The 18745-nt window shown below is 44.6% G+C and overlaps 1 pseudogene; it reads right to left on the minus strand.

Moving 5' to 3' along the window:
• The window catches only part of LOC121080423, a 191845-nt pseudogene that overhangs the window by 150920 nt on the left and 22180 nt on the right, over nt 1–18745 (minus strand).

The raw sequence follows: 18745 nt of genomic DNA on the forward strand, positions 1-18745 counted from the left end.
CCACATGCTTATGTTAAATGTTTCAGGAGTAACTAACCTTTGCAAGGAACCAGCCAGCAGAGCCACCCTTGTTATTATGCCCTATATTAATTTTCCTTAACCTTCCCAAATTTGGAGCATCGAGTGTGAACTTGTACTCTGCTCCCTTTTCAAAGTTGTCTTTGTCATTGTCCAGTTTCCTCACATCTGAGAAAAAAAATAAATGGAGAAAAAACAGGGAGGAAAGGGTTACTGGCACATGCATGTTTGTAAGTGAAGAAATATTTAGGAATATCACCACTGATGGAATCAAATATTCTCCAGCTACCAGCTCTCTGCAACCAGGATTCAAGGTAAAGGCAGAAGACTTTATATTCTAATAAAAAAGGTACCTTTTCTTGAGCACAAGAGACCAGGATTTTCACTCTAATGTCACAGTTACTTACAGATCTCAGAGTTTTCAGAATATATATCCAGATGGCATCTCTTTTTCATACCAACCACATTTCCCTTTTATTTTCAATGTCTTTAAAAAATCTCCAAATTGTTTAAAAAAGGCTTTGGTCGTAAGCTGTAGATTTTGACATTTCAGGACACAGGATTCTTTGCTGCATCACACAGGGAGGATTTATTTTCAAATTAGGACCCTACCAGGGCTGTTAGCTTTTCTTTATCTTGCAGGAGCTTGCCTTTATGAAAAGTATTAAAGCACTGACCGCAGTTGCAACCAACGCTATTCCCATGCGAGTGATGCTGCGAGCAGGATTGAACCCACCCAAGGCACCAGTGCAGGGGAAAGTGTCAGAGGGTAAATTCATCCCACTTACCTTAGGAAGGGGATGAATGATTTTCTAGGGGTGCTATTTCTCTGTGTAGATATGACAGAGCGCACAGACACTCAGCTCAGATTTAGACTCCCACCTGTAGAAGAATGGCTGCAGAAGCGTGGCCTTAGAATCTCTGAAGATCTGCACAGTCCAGGCCTGGTATTAGAATAGGCCTGTAATCAGAATTGTACTGAAGTTGCTGTGCTGAAGTTAACAAGAAAGGTAGCCTTGAGCTATTCTTGAATCTTGAGACCAAGTAATGATGTTGTGCCAACAGGCCGTGGCTGTAACAAGCTACAGCTGCTGGGAAAGCAGGTGCAGGGCCAAGAAAGATAGGGACCGGTATGGGAAAATAGGGAGTAACAAACTACAAGGCTGAAGCACAGCAACACAATTAGCTACATGGATAGAATGCTTATTTTAGTCATGATAATTAGGGGTGTGAGAACCGCGCGTGTTTAGAGACTACTAACCAATTATATTTCTGCTTTACGAATATGCATGTGTATCGGTTCTATATAAGTAGTGTTAGAAACTAATAAAGTTGAGCAAGATGCATAACTCATATTGAGCGTCTTCTTGACTCCGGCGAACCCTTCTTCCAACAATTGGCGCCCGAACGACAGGAAAGCTGGTAATTGCTGGAAAAACTCTGCCTTTGCATTGTAACGGTGGCCTTTGCAAAATTGAGAGTCGCTGTGAAGAGTTCAAGCAGGAAGAGGTCCGTAAGGAGTAAAGGCGTCTGAATCCGGCATTGACGTCGTGCGCGGACCTGCACCGGTAAGACCGTTTTTTCCTCGATGATGGAAAGAGAAGCGGCACTCACGCTATTAACTGATATTCTTGCTAAGCGAGAGGCTAGCGTGAGCACTAAGAAGCTCCATGAGCTCTGTAGGTGGGAGGCTGAAAACGGACACTTAAAAGACCCGCAATTGCTGTTTAGTGTGACTGAGTGGTGAGAGGTCGGGGATTCCCTTTGCGATGCGATCCTTAGCAGCAGCAAATCAGCCAAGGACTTGGGGATTGCCTGCCGGGATGTCATAAACCATTTACGATCCCTGGTTGTGGAAAAAAAAAATGGCTATGGCTGCCTCAGACCTCCTCGGTCAGGAAGCCGAGTCGCAGTCTTCCCGATTGTTTGGTCTCGGCGCTCCATCTGCAAAAGGCATAACTGTGCCCATTAAAAAATCTGCGACCGAGCTGTTAAACCCGACACCATCTCCGGAGGGTGCCGCCGCAACGGGTGCTCTGCGCTGCCCTGAAAGCTACCGAGAGCCGCTCCCCCTGTTAGATGAGGAAGAGGGTACTACGGCGGGTCCGAGTGCGCCTCTGAATGAGAACGCGGAGTCTGATAAAGAAAGTGAACCCACCCCACCTGCACCTGCCCCGATCCCCCATCCCCGAACCAAGCCCTCCAACCGGACCCTAAACCGCTTGCAGCAGCAATTGACTGAATGCCATCTGCCTACTGCCAGTCGTGATCTTCGGATCCTGACCCAGGAAGGTGTTATCCTCCACCCTGCCGCTCTCCAAAGTCGTCGGTCTGGGGTTATAAGAGACGCTATATTGGAGGGAGAGTGGCAGGCTGCTTCTGCTGTTGCTTGTCCGGTGCGGACTACTGCTTTACCTGCTGGTTCAGCAGCCGCTGTGTGGAAACCTTTTGATTGGAAATTTATGCAGCAGCTACGACAAGCCGTTACACCATATGGATTACAATCTGAACCAGTCAAACACTTGCTGAATTATTTGTTTGACTCTGAAATCAAGACACCCAGTGACTGTACTTCGCTAGCCAGATTGCTTCTTACACCAGCACAGTTCCCCGCGCCCCGCCAGCGTGCCGTGCCGTGCCCCGCGGCTCCCCCCGATCGCCCGCCCACCCACCGCCATGGATCCCCCGAGCTGCTGGCGAAAAGCGGAGTCCAGAGTTCGGTGTAGAACTGCAGATCGCACCCCCGCCGGTGGTAAGACCGCGTGGAGTAAATCGCGGCAGGACTCTACACTAAATTCCTCTCTGTGAGGGGGCGGGGGGTGGCAGTAATGAAGGCTGCGACGAGTAAATCGCGGCAGGGCTTCTCCGCGCTGATATCCTTTCTGTGAAAGACCGCGATGGAATTAGACGCGGCAATTAAACTGTTAACTGACATCCTCCTTAAAAGAGGGGAGGGCGTTAAAGAGACAGAAGAGGAGACCTTAGTTCGCTGGGCATGAAAAAAGAATAAGATCTCCGAGCCCACGTTATTGTTTAGTATTGCGGAATGGAGAGAAGTGGGAAATTGCCTCTGGGGTGGCGGTCGATAGTTAACACTCTGGAAATTATGAAAGCGAAGGAAAAAAAAAAAAAAAAAAGTAGTGGCGGCAGCCATAGAAGCGTTGGGGAGAGATGTGGTAGAAAAGCCGGTGGAGCAGAAGGGTGATTCACCTAAGCCTTCTCTCTTGGCTACGCTTTTCGGAGTTGGGCATACTCGTCCTATGAAGGTATGTCCGCCCCTGCGTGTTCAACAGTGCCGGAGCTTTTAGATAAGACAGCGGACAAACCAAAAGTTCCCCCTCGTTCTGAAACATCATCGGACGGGTTTGAGGAAGAAGGCAAGGAGAAACCACAGAGAAATCCTTACAGGAGGTAATAGATAAATTAAGAAAACTGGTAAAGCGAGTTATAATGAACCTGCCTACTACTTCAATACCTGTAATTCCTCCAGTTAGCCCAACTACCCCACCGATGCTGAACTCGAGAAAAGATCCAATTCTACAGCGTTGGTCTGGTGTTATTCATGATGCTATTTTGGAGGGAGAATGGCAGCTGACCAGCTCATTAGTTTGTCCAGTACTGATTAATAATCTTGATGCACATAATTGGGACATGATTTATGGAAGATTAATGATCAGATTTTAGCGATGGGAGTGTTGCAACCTGCTCTTCCACCTTTTATGATGATCCCTCAGATTTGGCAAATTGTTGTGATAGACTTGAAAGACTATTCTGTCTTTTTCACGATTCCCTTACACCCTGATGACACACAAAGAGACTCACTAACGATGATTTGCAACCATTCTGATCCTGGTTGCATGGCACCAAAGCCAACAGTCCTTGAACTTGTTCACCAGAACAGCGGGCTGCCCTGATAGTTGTATCCCACAAGATTCAGACTGGCTGGTGTGGTCACCGAATGGTAAATCATCCATTATCTTTTTTGGTTTGTAATGTTGCCACTTCACCTTTTGCCCATATTTTGCAATGACAAAAGAAAAAGGGGGAAAATACAGCGATCGTTTTAGAGTGGTTGTTTTTGCCATTGCAACCCAGACATCGTATTTTAAGTCATCCTGAAGCAGTAGCGGCCTTGGTGAGAAAAGGAAGAGACAGGATTGTTGAAATAGATGGGACTGAACCGGCAGATATCAGTATTCCAGTCCGTGGTGATGATTATGAATGGCTTCTGAGCCATTCAACAGCCATACAGGAAGCCTTGATGGGTTATACAGGTGTTGTACACAACAAGCAGCCTGAAGGACCTCTCTGGAAGATGTTGGAACATTATCAGTGGATTGCGAGACTGTTACGCTCAAAAAGACCAGCTGAAGGGCCAACGGTGTTTACAGATGCAGGACAAAAGATGAAGAAGGCTGCGTGTGTTTGGCAAACCGATAATCAGTGGCAGAAACAAGTGATCACCGGTGAACCACGGGACAACCTTCAAACCTTAGAACTGAAAGCAGTTGTTGAAAGGGCAAACCGTACCCTGAAGGATTATCTTCAGAGACAGAAAGTATCGCAGGACATAGATGGAACTAAACGGTTGACTAAGGTGTTGTTTACCTTAAACTATCTCTCCCTTACGGAGGATAGAGAGGGACCACCTGTTGTTATACATCACCAAACGGCGCGAGGGAACCAAACAACTACAGTTCCTGGTTTGAATGTTCTGTATAAAAATACGGCTTCAGGTGTATGGGAAGGACCTAACCCGGTGTTATTTATCGGTAGAGGTTATTTTTGTATCTCCACAGATAAAGGACCTATATGGGTCCCTAGCAAGTTTGTGCGACCTGTATGTCAAGATCAGAAGACGGAAGAGAAGACTCAGAGCAAGCACACGGAATAAACTGTCTGTGTTGTAAGGGATATAACCTGTGGGTATTGTGCTGATGTATGCTATGCGGGGTAAAACGGTTCTGTAAGCCAAAGCTTAAATGTAAATGGTGTAAAGAGTGTATGTGTTTGATTAGTAACCGGGCATGAAAGAGAAAACATACCGCTAGTGTAATACCATGCTGATTGGAGACAGTATACATTATCAGAATCTGTGAAAGCACAGATTTGTGGGGTGGAATAAAAAAAAAAAAAAAAAAAGGTGGAAATTGTAGGACTAAACATGTTTGAGTGGTGGACTTGTTTTACGGTCTTGATGAATTTTTTACCCATTGGCCAAAGTATTTTTGACATATTGCCTAGAACAAACATATGGGTGACATGGGCAAATATCAGGGGGTAACAGACTTTTGTTTAAGTCTGCAACAGGCAGACAACCTTTTTAGAACTTGTTTAGTTGGTATTCCCCTGCAAGAGAATGAAACAAATTTTGATGGTTTTTTGAAATATTAAAACAGTGGATCTGACTTCCAATCAGAATGGTACATGTATGAGTCCAAATGGGCAATTTGTTTGGCCTTCTATGCGTAATGCAGCGTGGCAGAAAACGGTTATTGAGAATTTGAATCAACCATATCATTTGCCATTGCAGGAGTTAGAGCTATTAGGTAGCATTACGCCCGTTAAATACGTTAACGTGACTGCAATGGGAATGCCAGAATGCGAGTTCACAGTACCACCACTTCAACCTGTAAATGGCACTGGAGTAATTTGGTTTGGTGAACCGTGGCGACTGTGGCTAGCACGACAAGGTGAATGGGAGTTTGATACAAGGTTTCAAAATTTAACCGGTTCACCTAATTGGGGTGAACTGAAAGCTGGAGGCTTACATGTAAATGTATCAGGGGGCTATCAGTTGCCACCGGGAGTCTTTTTGATATGTGGAGATAGAGCGTGGCCAAAGATTCCTTTGAATCCTGTCGGTGGACCATGTTATTTAGGGCATTTAACTTTCTTTGCTCCACGTATGAAAGACTTATTGAAAATGACTCAACAATCTCATAGATCACGGAGGGCACTGCGCACCTTTGATGAAACATGTAATGACCGAGTCGATCTACATTCAGTAACAGCAAATGTCTTAGCCTCCATATTTATGCCAGGAGCAATGACTGCATTAAATGCTAAGAATATACGCAGGTTAGCGTGTTGGGGAGAGAAGCAATTTAATCTTACATCACAGATTTTAAGTTCGTTATCGCTTGATGTAGATAGTGTTAGGCATGCTACGTTACAAAATAGAGCTGCAATAGATTTTTTGTTATTAGCACATGGACACGGTTGTGAGGATTTTGAAGGGATGTGTTGTGTGAACCTTTCCGATCATTCCATACCTATCCACAAGAAGTTGTCCCAACTGCAGGGAAACATGAAGCATATTCTTACTGATGATAATCCCTTCGATGAATGGTTGAGAGGACTGGGGATAACAGGTTGGTTAAAGACGTTATTGACGGAAGGAATACGCTTTGTTATAATCATTATTGTAATGCTTTTAGTTTTTAGCTGTGTTTTTTCTTGTTTAAAGAGAGTAGTTTTTAACATAACCAATCAGGCCTTGCTTGTGCAAAAGAAAAAGGGGGAATTGTAGAAGAATGGCTGCAGAAGCATGGCCTTAGAATCTCTGAAGATCTGCACAATCCAGGCCTGGTATTAGAATAGGCCTGTAATCAGAATTGTACTGAAGTTGCTGTGCTGGAGTTAACAAGAAAGGTAGCCTTGAGCTATTCTTGAATCCTGAGACCAAGTAATGATGTTGTGCCAACAGGCCGTGGCTGTAACAAGCTACAGCTGCTGGGAAAGCAGGTGCAGGGCCAAGAAAGATAGGGACCGGTATGGGAAAATAGGGAGTAACAAACTACAAGGCTGAAGCACAGCAACACAATTAGCTACATGGATAGAATGCTTATTTTAGTCATGATAATTAGGGGTGTGAGAACCGCACGTGTTTAGAGACTACTAACCAATTATATTTCTGCTTTACGAATATGCATGTGTATCTATTCTATATAAGTAGTGTTAGAAACTAATAAAGTTGAGCAAGATGCATAACTCATATTGAGCATCTTCTTGACTCCGGCGAACCCTTCTTCCTACACCCACCTTCAGATGTCTCCAGTCAGATCAGATGAATCCCCTTGTAAAAGCCTGGAGAATTAATCAAGGATGAGACCTATCCACTAGGTTTCATAATCTGTTCAAGGATACTTGGCAGAGATCATATCATTATTTCTTGAATTTGACATGATAAATGCAATACAGAAGAGAGAGAGTATTTGCTCTCTGGGTCTCCAGGAATATCCACCTACTCTCCTCTATAGCATGACCCAGGGAATTTGATCTGGACACATCTTTTATTATTATTCAGTTTAAAATATTAAAAAATAAATTAATTTAAGTTCCTAGACCACTGTTGTAGTACAATCTACATTTAAAAACAAAAAAAAGCTACCACCATTAATTTAAAGCCAGCTAATATAAACCTTGGTTAGATTATCTTTCTAAATGGGCAAGGAGGCTCACCCACAACCTCTGCATGCTGAAAGGACAGCATTATCCATCTGGGGATGCAGAAAGATGGGACATGCAGCTCTCACTGCATGCACTATAAATGCACAGTGGTGTTGGATCCCCCAGCAGATCGGCACTTACTGCACTGGTTTATGCTGGTGGTTTATGCTTCGTTTTCCCAGGGTTTGAGGTTTTTGGTGGTAGATAACTTCAGTCACACTCACAGCCCAGCCACGACTACCACTCTGCAGACGCAGCTTCCAGAACCTGTGGATGCGAGAAACCCCAGAGCTAACTACATCATTTGTTGTGCCTTTCAGTCAGCCAAATTATTCTGCATTTGCCAGATTGGTGTTGCGTGTTGTTCAGATCGCAGGCTTGCAGTGCAGGAAGAAATATTTTAGGAAATGATTTGCATTTGAATACCTGTGTCTCCTTTCTCACTGAAGATATTAATGAAGACATCCACATCCGTTCCACTGCCGCTAATGTCGCCAGTAAAAACTCAGACCACATATTTGTTGACTGCAAGTAGAGAGGCAGAAACCCCACACGTTAATAACTCAATGGTGTGATACAAAACATCATAGTACAAACCAATGCAGGCTGTGCTGATGCTGTCTTGAAAGCACATCTGAACCATGGCTCCCGGTACACTGACTCTCTCCTCCATAAGAGGAATAAAACCGTAGGCAGAGCTCCAACACTGCGTATTCACTGCCCTGGGCAAGAGGAACAGGTCACTCGGTTCCTGGCCTTGACATTGAAAGTTGAAATAGATGAGAAGAAGGTGCAAATTTTGATCTTGATACATGGCCATTAAATGAACTCAGACCTACACACCAGCCTTGCTTTTTCAAAACACCAATGAGTTACTGAGCCAGCCATCTGCCCCAGCTCAGGCTTGACCCCTCTGGCCCAAATGGTAGCCTGGAGCTATTTTTTGCAGCTTAACTTATATTAAGCCTGGCTGGTGACAAGTATTTTGAGGAAATGTCAGTCACACTGCACAAGCACAAAGATATGAAGGTGACCACCATGCTACTCTGCTCAATTTATAAATAAACAAACAAATAAATAAATGAAGGCAGTCCTTTCCATTTAATGGAGAAACAGGAGTAAAGCCCAGGATCTGTGACATGGTGAAGCTACATCATGTGTGGCACCAAGCAATGTGAAAATCATGTGGGTGAGCCACACCACAAACATTTCACACATCATGCCAGTCAGTTTGAGAAGCAAGTTCTTGAGAGGGATCAGGATGGGACCCACTTGGTTCCAAAGGACAGCAAGGGTGAGCTCAGATTCTTCTGAAACCAATGAGAAAACTCCTATGGACTTCAGGGTGACTATTTGGGGCAAACATGAGCAACTTTCAAAATCTACCCCTGAAGTCTACCTGGCTACCTTGTTCCTCCAAGCAAACTCAGCCACGACAAATGTCTAGTGCCATATCCACTAGGCAAAACCAGTGCTGCAGGCAGACAGCAAGACACAAAACAAAACTGATGAAGATTAATGCAAATCTACTACTGCACAGTACATGATGTCATATATGTCCCCAACAAAGTATCTGTTATACCCTGTATTACTGAGCCCTGCCTAGCTGGTACTGAAAGCTCTGTGCCGCATCACCTCTTTATTTCTGAGCCCTGGGCACGCTCCTTCTGCAAAAGGCACAAATGCACAGGCCACCTCACACATACCTCCCTTGCAAAAATAAAACTTTTTACACCATGACCCACGGTGAGCAACTTTTTCCCATTGGTAGGCACAAAGTTAGGGGAGAAACTTGTCTAGGCTTCCCAGCCAACAGCAGAAATTAACTCCCTTGGGAGCTACAGACCATAACAAACCCTGGCTTACTACTCCCAGAGCAAGTCACCTGCCTCCTCCACCATAATCAGTGTATATTAAAAATTATTCTAAAAGACAGCAGACACTCTGGTGCACGTGCTTCCGCTGAGGCAGAGGATGTGATAGCAAGCATTTGAGAAGCTCTTGTTGGACCATCCTCTGAATTATAAAGATGCACTCAGCTTCCGGGGTGAGGAGTACAAGGGCAGAGCCCAAACGAGGGAAAATCACATGTCACGGTTTAAAGATTGTGCTCTGAAAAGGCTAAAAATCGAGCTGACATTCTTGGCACCCCATCACAAAACATGCCATTACAAATAAAATAAGAATGATAAAAGTGCAATAAATACTAAATAACAAGAAAGAGGAGGACAGAGCCAGGCTCAGACAAGGGAGAGAATGCCTTAGTGTTCCTCTTTAACTCTTTTGCTTCAGTTCATAGAGCTCTAACAACTTGCTAGAGATACGGCAACACCAAAGGATTTCATTTGCATTAGCCAAGGATGGAGACAGTGAAATTTACAGCTCCCATTTGGCCACTAAGCTGCTGTAACTAAAAGTGACCTATTGTACATTGGAATCTTTAATCATGGACCACATTTGCTCCTTGCACCTCCTCTAGAATATTTATTCTGATGTCAGTGATTAATTTTCCACTCTGCTTTTCCGGGGCCAGAAGAACCCAATGGGATAAAAGGATCCACAAGAGGACAAGTATCAACAGCTGAACTTAGATTACCCTTGTAGGATCAGGCTTTACGCCTCTGAAGTACAGACCAGAAGGATGCCTGAGCACATGCCTGAACACCAAGAAGGACATGTAGAGAGCGAGTCCATGAAGAGCAATCAGCAGCAGTCACTCAGAGTGGGGCAGGAAGGGCACCTTACATAGCTTCTGCAGAAATATGTCTGGTCAGCAAGAAAAACGTGAGTCAAATTATTTTCCACAACAAACACCTTAAAAGGTTTCACAACATGGCTGTATTTCAAATCTAAGGTATATCATGATATCATTTTGACAACCTGCTTGGAACACCAAGTGATGCCAAGGGCTCTCTACACACATGACGTTGCTGTCAGCATCAGCACAGAGACCCCCATGGCAGAGCCACAGAGATGGGCAATGCATTGGGTTATCATTTTGGGCTGGTTGCACTGTGCTGCAAAGGTTTTATCTTGTCCCCTAAAATACCAGCGAGGCTGGGGCGCCTGGCATGTGCTGGCATGCCTCTTCTCTGTGCTCCTTACAGAAGTGCTTCTATAGGCAAAGGTACTCCAAGAGCACTAGTGGTCCTTGGTTTAGGTCACAGCACATGCCTGCTCCATGGACCACAGGATCACGCCTAGTGTGTGCTCACCAGGTTTTCCCCTTAATTTTTTTCACATGTTTCCAACTCTGAAACCATGCACTCAAGCCAGTCCCCATTCCTGCCCCATCCAGCTCTGCATGCAGGACAGTTTTAGTTCCTTCACCTTCAGGAAGCAAACAGGATCAATCCTGAGCCATGCTGAATTTTTGCCAGCTGCTCTCTCCCTCTCAAAGCAATTCAACATTCAGCTCCAGCAGAGAGAGTAGGTCTTCATTCTGCTCAGGGGTCCTTCTGTGCTTCACACATCAGCACATCTTACAGAAATACATGGTGGATGTGCAAATTTAAATAGAAAGGGATGCTACATCTCAAAAAGGCAGCGAGGATTCAGCTGCTAGAAGCATGCAGGAAACGGCTCTCATTGCAGCCAGGCAGAGATCTGGCTGAAGTCAAGCACCCCTCATTTTAAGCATGGCTGGATGTTGTTCCCTATTCTGTAAGCCCTTAATCATGCATTATTTAAAACAGTAACATCATCTTTTCAAAAATACCCACTTGACTTTTTTTTTTTTTTTTTCCAATCTCAATACATGGCTCTGAGTTTATCTGCAAAACAGAGATCAAGATGTTGCCTGGATTTTTTTTTCTGAATGCTTTTGCTAGCACTGGGAACATGCAAAATGCTAATGTACGGCTGGTAAAAGCTGTGACTCCATCTAGCAGCACAGGCTCGCTGCAGCACAGCGCAGAGAGGGGAGCTTTCCTACAAGTGAAATTACCAGCTTCAGAGGCACGAACTGCAAGATGCCAAGAGCAAAGCAGCTAACAAAAAATCAGTAGCAAGAGCAGCAACTATTTTCTGCTGTCTTTTCTCTTCCCATTGCAATACACAAGTGCAAATGTCCTATGCAGTTACAGCACCTTCTTTTTCTTTAACATTGGGTGTCTGCTTCGCTAGATACAGTTCGGCTCCCCTTGACATCTCCCATCCAATGCACTAACACACGCAAAGCTGTCCCAAGAAGGCATTTGGGTATATTGCCAGGATGCCATCTCTGGGAAGCAGTAGGGTGGCACTGGCTGATATGACCCTGTAAAGCAGGGGTCCTCAAAATTTTAAACGGGGGCCGGCGCATGGATGAAGTGGCAGGAATTCATCTGCAGCTGCTTGGTTTCCCCCCCAACCCCCAGCAGGGGGGGGTGGGGGGGGTGGCAGGGGGGTTCTGTAAATACCAGGGGCCGGATGGAGGACCCTGGGGGGCTGTATCCAGCCAGTGGGCTGTAGTTTGAGGACCCCTGGTGTAGAGGAATGAAGCTGGGTTAATTAATATTGATAACATACAGCTATGGGCTGGCTTCAGGGGCAGTGGGTTGGCTGATGTAGATAAGGTGCAGCTGTGGCTGGTTCTGTTAAGTGGTTGGGCAGCCAAGAAAAAGAGAGCATACCCTGGATTAGGAGAAGGCAGCAGAGGGACTGGCATGAAGAGTACGTAGGTATGTGATGGTAAAAGACCTTATTGCAGCCAGCTAGTTTGGAGAATGCTGTGACAAATGGTGTCCCGTGTGAGGCCCTTCAGATTATGAGACTGAATGTAATGAGCGGTGATGGCTGTGCTGGGGGATGTTTGAAGTTTTGAACAGTGATGGTGGCGCCCAATGTAGCAGAGGCAGGTGGGGAGAGCCTGTGATCCAGATCATGTTGAGATAGGTGGGAAGAGCCTGGGGATCTGGATCAGACACTGGTAAAGGTGAGCTGTTGGGAATCAAAGAGAATGAAGCCTGACTGCCGTGGAGTGAAGAGACTGAGGGTAACGGGCAATAGTGGCAGAGTATGCGGCCAGATATAGCAGCAAGCCTGCAGCGGCAGTGGGTCCAGCTAGACAGAGGTGATGGCTGTACCGGGGGAAGGTGCAGGAACAGCGTGGTGCCACAGGTAGCTCCCACCTTTGCTGCTGCTGCTGCTCAGCCTGGTGGTATTCTTGCTGGTGTTTATGTGCTTGTTGAAGGTGTCTGCAGTTGAAGAAATGGGCGACCACAAAGATGTTAAGAAGTTTTCCAGGACACAGAATGATGTGTTAGTGCTGTATTCTAGATCTGCTGCTGAAAGCTCACTCAGGTTACTGTCCAGTGTGACCCAGGAGGTGAAAGGACGACATGCTATACGCTCATTAGAATTTCCCTCTGAAGAAAACAAAATCCCATATTTCAAGAAAGCAGATGGGAAGAAAGGTGATCAGCCCCAAAATAAAATTGAAGAAGGAATATGTGTATAAGTTCAGGGACAAATTGTCTCAACCGTATGAAAAGTTTGTGAAAAAGTTGTGATGATTGTTAAATACATAAGGCATGAAATATTAAGAAGGAAAAAAAAGTTCAAGGACAAGTTGGCCGGACTGTATGAAAAGTTTATTTGTAAAAAGTTTGTGATGACTGGTAAAAACATGAGGTATAAATTGTTATAAAAGAAAAAAAAAAAGGGGGGGGTGTGGAACTGTAGAGGAATGAAGCTGACAAAATGCATGGACACATCCCAGCCAAATCCTTCCACCTGCAAGCTGCAGCTGACTGTTCAGCAATGTGATATTCATCTGTTAATGCCATTTATTTAGCAATATGGTATCATGGTCACCTGAAACGCCATAGGATGAAATTGCCTAAAAAAAATCTTGTACCTGATGTTATTTGGGGCATTAGATAGGGTGTTTAAGCACAAGCTGCTGAGTTTGTAGCAGCAGGAGCACCAGATTTGGGCAGGAAAAGTCAGCTGTGTTTCATTACCTGGAGTTATCACTTCCTGCAGGGCACAGAATTTCCTGCTAGACATCCCAGCCTACCCCCTGTGTGCATGGCAGCAGTGGAGCAGGACAGCAGCACAGCATCCAACATCTAAGAAATGTCACAGCCTTCGGAAGCAAAACACGCTAGGTTAAAAGCAAAGAACTAAGTCATAGGCAGCAATGAATTCTTCTCATAAGGCAACTTTTAGCAATTATCCTTCTGTTTTCACAGTGCTCTCAAGGGTGGCAATGTTGAAGATCCATCCTGTATTGCTCAGCACTGAGCAGGCAGATTTCAGAAGGGAGTGGGGACAGGATGGATAGGCAAGAGGCACCACTACTGTCTCCGAATTGCTGCTGGCAAAGAAATACATTTGTGGTCAGTGTGAAAAATGAGAATTGTTGCTGGAGGGAGAGGTGGGGGGCTGGATCCACAGGCAAGTTGCAGTTTTGACCTGAGTCTGCCACTGCTTTTTTTGCATGAGCTCAGGAAGGTGGCTTAACATCCACATGCCTCAGTTCTTCGTTGCCAGATCAAGTCAATCATTCCAGCCCACCAGAAACTGTCTGGCAAAATCTCTTCTTGATGGAAAATGCTGACTTGTCAAAATGGAAGCTCCTTGATATCACTTCTGACAGCATATTCTACAGTGACAGCTAGAGTTCTTGGTCAGAGCAACCTTCAAAGGTCAGACAGCTATGGTTAAAGCACAAAGCTGGGATGTGGCCTCCCAACACACTTGATTCATAGCAAGCATCTTAATTTAGTTCTTGTTGTTCCTGGGAGAGAGCTCATCCTACCAGGCTAACACCACCTCTTCCTAGATGAGCTTCTCCCGACCTTCTGGTGCAGATGCCTTACTGCAACTCCACACACAGCCCTGTCTCTGGAGTCTCTGCAAGCACTGCAGAGAAGAAAACTTGCCCAGCCTTAATCATCACACCTCTCCCTACTGCAATAGCAGGGACCCTAGAGACAGCTATGCAGAGCAAGACATAATCAGAACCTAAAGCAACCCCTGTAAAAGCAGAGGAGCCCTGCTAAATTCACCAGGAGCTAGCTCTGCCTCAAAAGCAGAAAAAGTACAAAAGGTTGCACAAAGCAACTGCACACAGTTAAACCCGCCCCCTCCAGGAAAGGGTTGATTTCAGGGCTTGAAAATAATCTCTGTTAAGAGTAATCAACAGCTATCTTTCTTAATGAGCTGTGCCTTCAGAGGTGGTGAACAGCTGCTTAAAGGGTTCAAACTGGAAATGCAGATTAAAAGCACTCCTGGGATGCAGGGGATGATGATTAAGGAAGATCTTATGGCCAAAGAGCCAGCTGGAAATCACTCCTTGGTTCTCAACCTCATTTGCAACAGGCAGGTTGGCAAGACTTGACCAAAATTTGAGAGGTTAGCATAAATTGCAATGGCACAGGAGACTGAATTATTTTTCAGGTATCTGTGCTCTTGAACATGGTTTTAAGGACCAAGTGAATAAATGTTCCCTTTGCAAATGAATGTTCCTGCTTTCTCTCAGTAAAAGAGCATTTACAGAGAATTGTTTTAATTAGGGAAAGGTTTCAAAAGTAATGAAAAGCAGCCAGTGTGTGTTGGTGGTACCTAGCTGCACCTTTTTCCACTGTTCTGAGGAAAACTGGAGGTGACACTGCATAGAGCCCAACCAGTTGAACAATGATAACAGCCTGTTGTCACTGCAGACAGAAGATGACCCATGGCTAATTAACATATCACCTAACCTGATGAAACCTCAGCTTCTTTTATGAATTAGGACAAAATGTAGCCTTGCAAAAATATTCCAGTATCACACCTTGAGACACTCCTCAATCCACCTGAGGACCAAATCTCAGGACTTCCTGCTTTCCAACTGGCTGATAAAAGCTGCACCCATCACACACAGGGATGAGGAAAGACCAGGGTGTCCCACCCACAGTGGACACAGAGCAGCTCTGGGGCTGCAGACCACCAGAGACAGATGAGTGAAGTCCAGCCTAACAAAAGCCACCATGGGGTGGGAGACATAAGGGTCTGTCCACAGAGGGGCACAAGTGATTCATGACCAACCTGCAGATATCAAACTGGCTCCTGAATTCCATTTGCATCTCTGTTGGGCCAGTAGTTCTCCTTAGTGCATCTACAAGCTATTATGAAGGCTCCCCTCCCCACTACTTGGGCAGGACATCAGACAACCTCAAAGTGATCCAAAACCCACAACACTCAAAGGAAAACCAGCACCTGACTTTAGTTTTGAGCTGGTCTGTTGTATAAAGGCTCAGCCACAATCATACAATCCTAAGGCTTCATAAAGTCAAGTGAAGCAGCATAACACCAAACAATAGCCCTTCCTTGTAATTAATACCTGTAATGTAAATTAATCCATGCTGCCAATAGCAGCTGCTGGGTAAATAAGAATCTATGGCACTATCACTGTCAAAGGGCCATGGGCATACAATGCCATAGATTTGAATACAGGGAATAGAGGATCATTCAAGCAGAAACACTTGATGTAACCTGTTCTCCTTGAGGAATGTGTGGCATTCAACAGGGAACCTGACAGGAGCCGTTTTTATTCAGATAAGTACATGCAATCACACAGGGATCTGCAATCACTAAGTGTTCCTGCCATCCTCAGTGGCTCTACTTGGATCATGAAATGAACTCTTGTTTTGTGTATGTCCAATTTTTCAATTATATGTTGACTGTTTTTTGGAACATACTCTTTTCTGCATTTTTTAATCACACCTCTGGGTTTTGCCTTTAAATTGACCTCTCCAAAGCTCACAGCACTGCAGGGTTTCTCTGGCTGTGCTCCTCAGCAAGAAAAAGGTCGGGCCTCCCCATAGCTTGATAGGTTTTTGTTCAAGAGCCAACAATCCCCTTCAAATATGCTTCAAATGGCTCCACAGAGCTTCAACAAAACCAAAATATGACCAAAAAATTGTGGTTATTTCCCCCCAGTCAACATCCCACAGATATCACAGAGAAGATAGACGCACATCCCAGCAGGGACCTCCAGTTCAAGAGAGGAAAGTAAATCCTCATGGCAAAGATGAGAAAGTTCTCCAGGAGAAGATCAAAAGCTGAAGATGTTGCAGGAGAAGGCACATGGAGGAAATTTGTTTGGTTACCTCCAAAAACATACCAGACTGTGCCAGCAAATGGAGCAGGAAAGCAAAGCATGAGACTAAAGTCTGTAACAAAAGTGCCCAGACAGTTTACAAAGAAGTTCAGAAAAAAGGGGAACAATGACTGAAGAAATGTGACCAAAAAGAAGAGTATGGCACTGAACACTACTAACAGGAACACAGGCTTAAGAGGGAGTAACTAATCTTTCTTTACAGGCACATAAAAGTCACCAAACCACATAATTATTCATTTGTCTAGTAGCCTAGGAAATATTAATACCCAAAGAGTAAACACTACTGTTTAATCCATTTGAATGTGGAAAAAAAACACAAAAAAACCCAAGCAAAAACCAACCAACTTTAGGGCAAATGACTTGTATGTACAAAGAAAATTATGACAACCTCATTTCAGACCTTTATGGATCCAGAGGGAGCCAAATTAATTCAGGTAAGTTTTCATTTACAGTTGACAGTTCACCTCAGCAGCCTGGGAATGTTTATCTTTCATTATTTATGGTTCAAGGGGAACTGCAACCCGAGATGGCTGAGCTAACCCTCTCCTCTTACAGATTCAGACCTGCCACCTGGAAGGCATCCAACCCTTCACCCACGCCTCTAGCCTCAGCCCAGCTCCCTGCATTTATACGGATAGCAGCAGAGCATCCAGCCCACACCACTCAAAAACAGGCTTTTCTATCCAATAAAGACGATGAGAACAGATGCATTTCTGACAAATGCCTGCTTAAATCTCTTCCTTTAGAGTATATAGGCAGAAAATCTTATTTGTATTTGTCCTGGACCAAGCACATAGTGAGCAGTTGACCTAGAACCCAAAACCCCTTCTGCAAAAGAGCAAGCACTCAGGACTAGCTTTTCAGTTGGTGAAATGCTAAGTTGTTCCAGCAGTTTCATAGGAGCCACACTGATTTTTACCAGCTGAGAGTTCAGCCAACAAATCCTCTCCTGCTGAGAGGTAGGTGGAGGAAGTCACATGCACTCAGAATCTGTTCTCCCAGGCAGGAGCAATAAAAAAATCAGATAAACTGTTGTGCCATTTAAAGATCTATTAAGATTGAATGGTTGACTTCCTCCTCGAGGGAACCTCTTGTTAATTGTGTATTGCTCTGGCTTATCCACTACCTTCTCCAGACTCCTCCTGCCCCTCCAGTGTCCTTAACTCTTCCATTTCACAAACCAAATGAAGAAAAGAGCAGCAAAGGGCTTTGGCACACACAGCCCCAGCAGTAACTGGGTGGGTTTTTGGCAGAGCATCTCCAGGGTGGCTGCCATAGGGGAATGAGATAATGTCTGGAGAGGTCTGCATTTTTAAGATGCTCCCACATACATTTCTTGTCAATGGATATTATTTGTGCATGCTAACTCACATGCAGTATCCTTTAATACTTGAATCTTCAACACACTGAAACTGTTTTAGGAGGTTGTATCTTAATAGGGCAAAATGATTTAACAATTCAGGGGCAAGCAGTGTCACAATGTGTTGTTTCACTGTTCACTTCAAACAGGATCTCAATAAAAATACTTTGCCATTCTAGAACATCTATCAATACTCAAAGTGCTGTATTAAGGCTGGCAATAAATTTTTTTTTAACCAAAAGAACACTCCCAAGTAGTTGCCTCAACATTAATGCAAGAAATCTATTGCTTATTCCCCAAAAGATGCGATACTAGCAAAACCACAAGTTTCCACTCTTTTGCACCAAACTGTAGCTCTCCTTCCCTACAGAGCTGTGGCTAGCAGCCGGTGTACTTCACTTTCAACACCCCAAATTAAGCTCCCAGAACAGAGCAGTGCATTGCTGAGGTCATCAGGAAAACACTACTCTCTTTCCTCATTAGCACTTGCAGTTAAACTACCAACATACCACCTGAGGCTGGTTTGCTTTCACATCTTGATTGTCTTCGTACTCACCTTACGTGCACTATACATCACCACATGGCCTACACACCAATATCAATTTGGGAGTACATGTCTGGTTTGCAAGCTGTCCTGGCTTCATTTCAACATTGTTAGCTTAAAACCACTCTGAAAAATAGGCACCAGTGCAATATGGATATCATACACGTACAGTAAACCAGCGTAGGATTACAGCAGGAGGGTTGGCTGGTGTATGGAAGTTTCCTTCAGGTCATCACCAGAGTCTGGAAACACTTAACTTTATACACAGGATGGCAACCACACC

The sequence above is a fragment of the Falco naumanni genome, chromosome W, assembly GCF_017639655.2.
Source record: "Falco naumanni isolate bFalNau1 chromosome W, bFalNau1.pat, whole genome shotgun sequence".
Lineage (NCBI taxonomy): Eukaryota > Metazoa > Chordata > Aves > Falconiformes > Falconidae > Falco > Falco naumanni.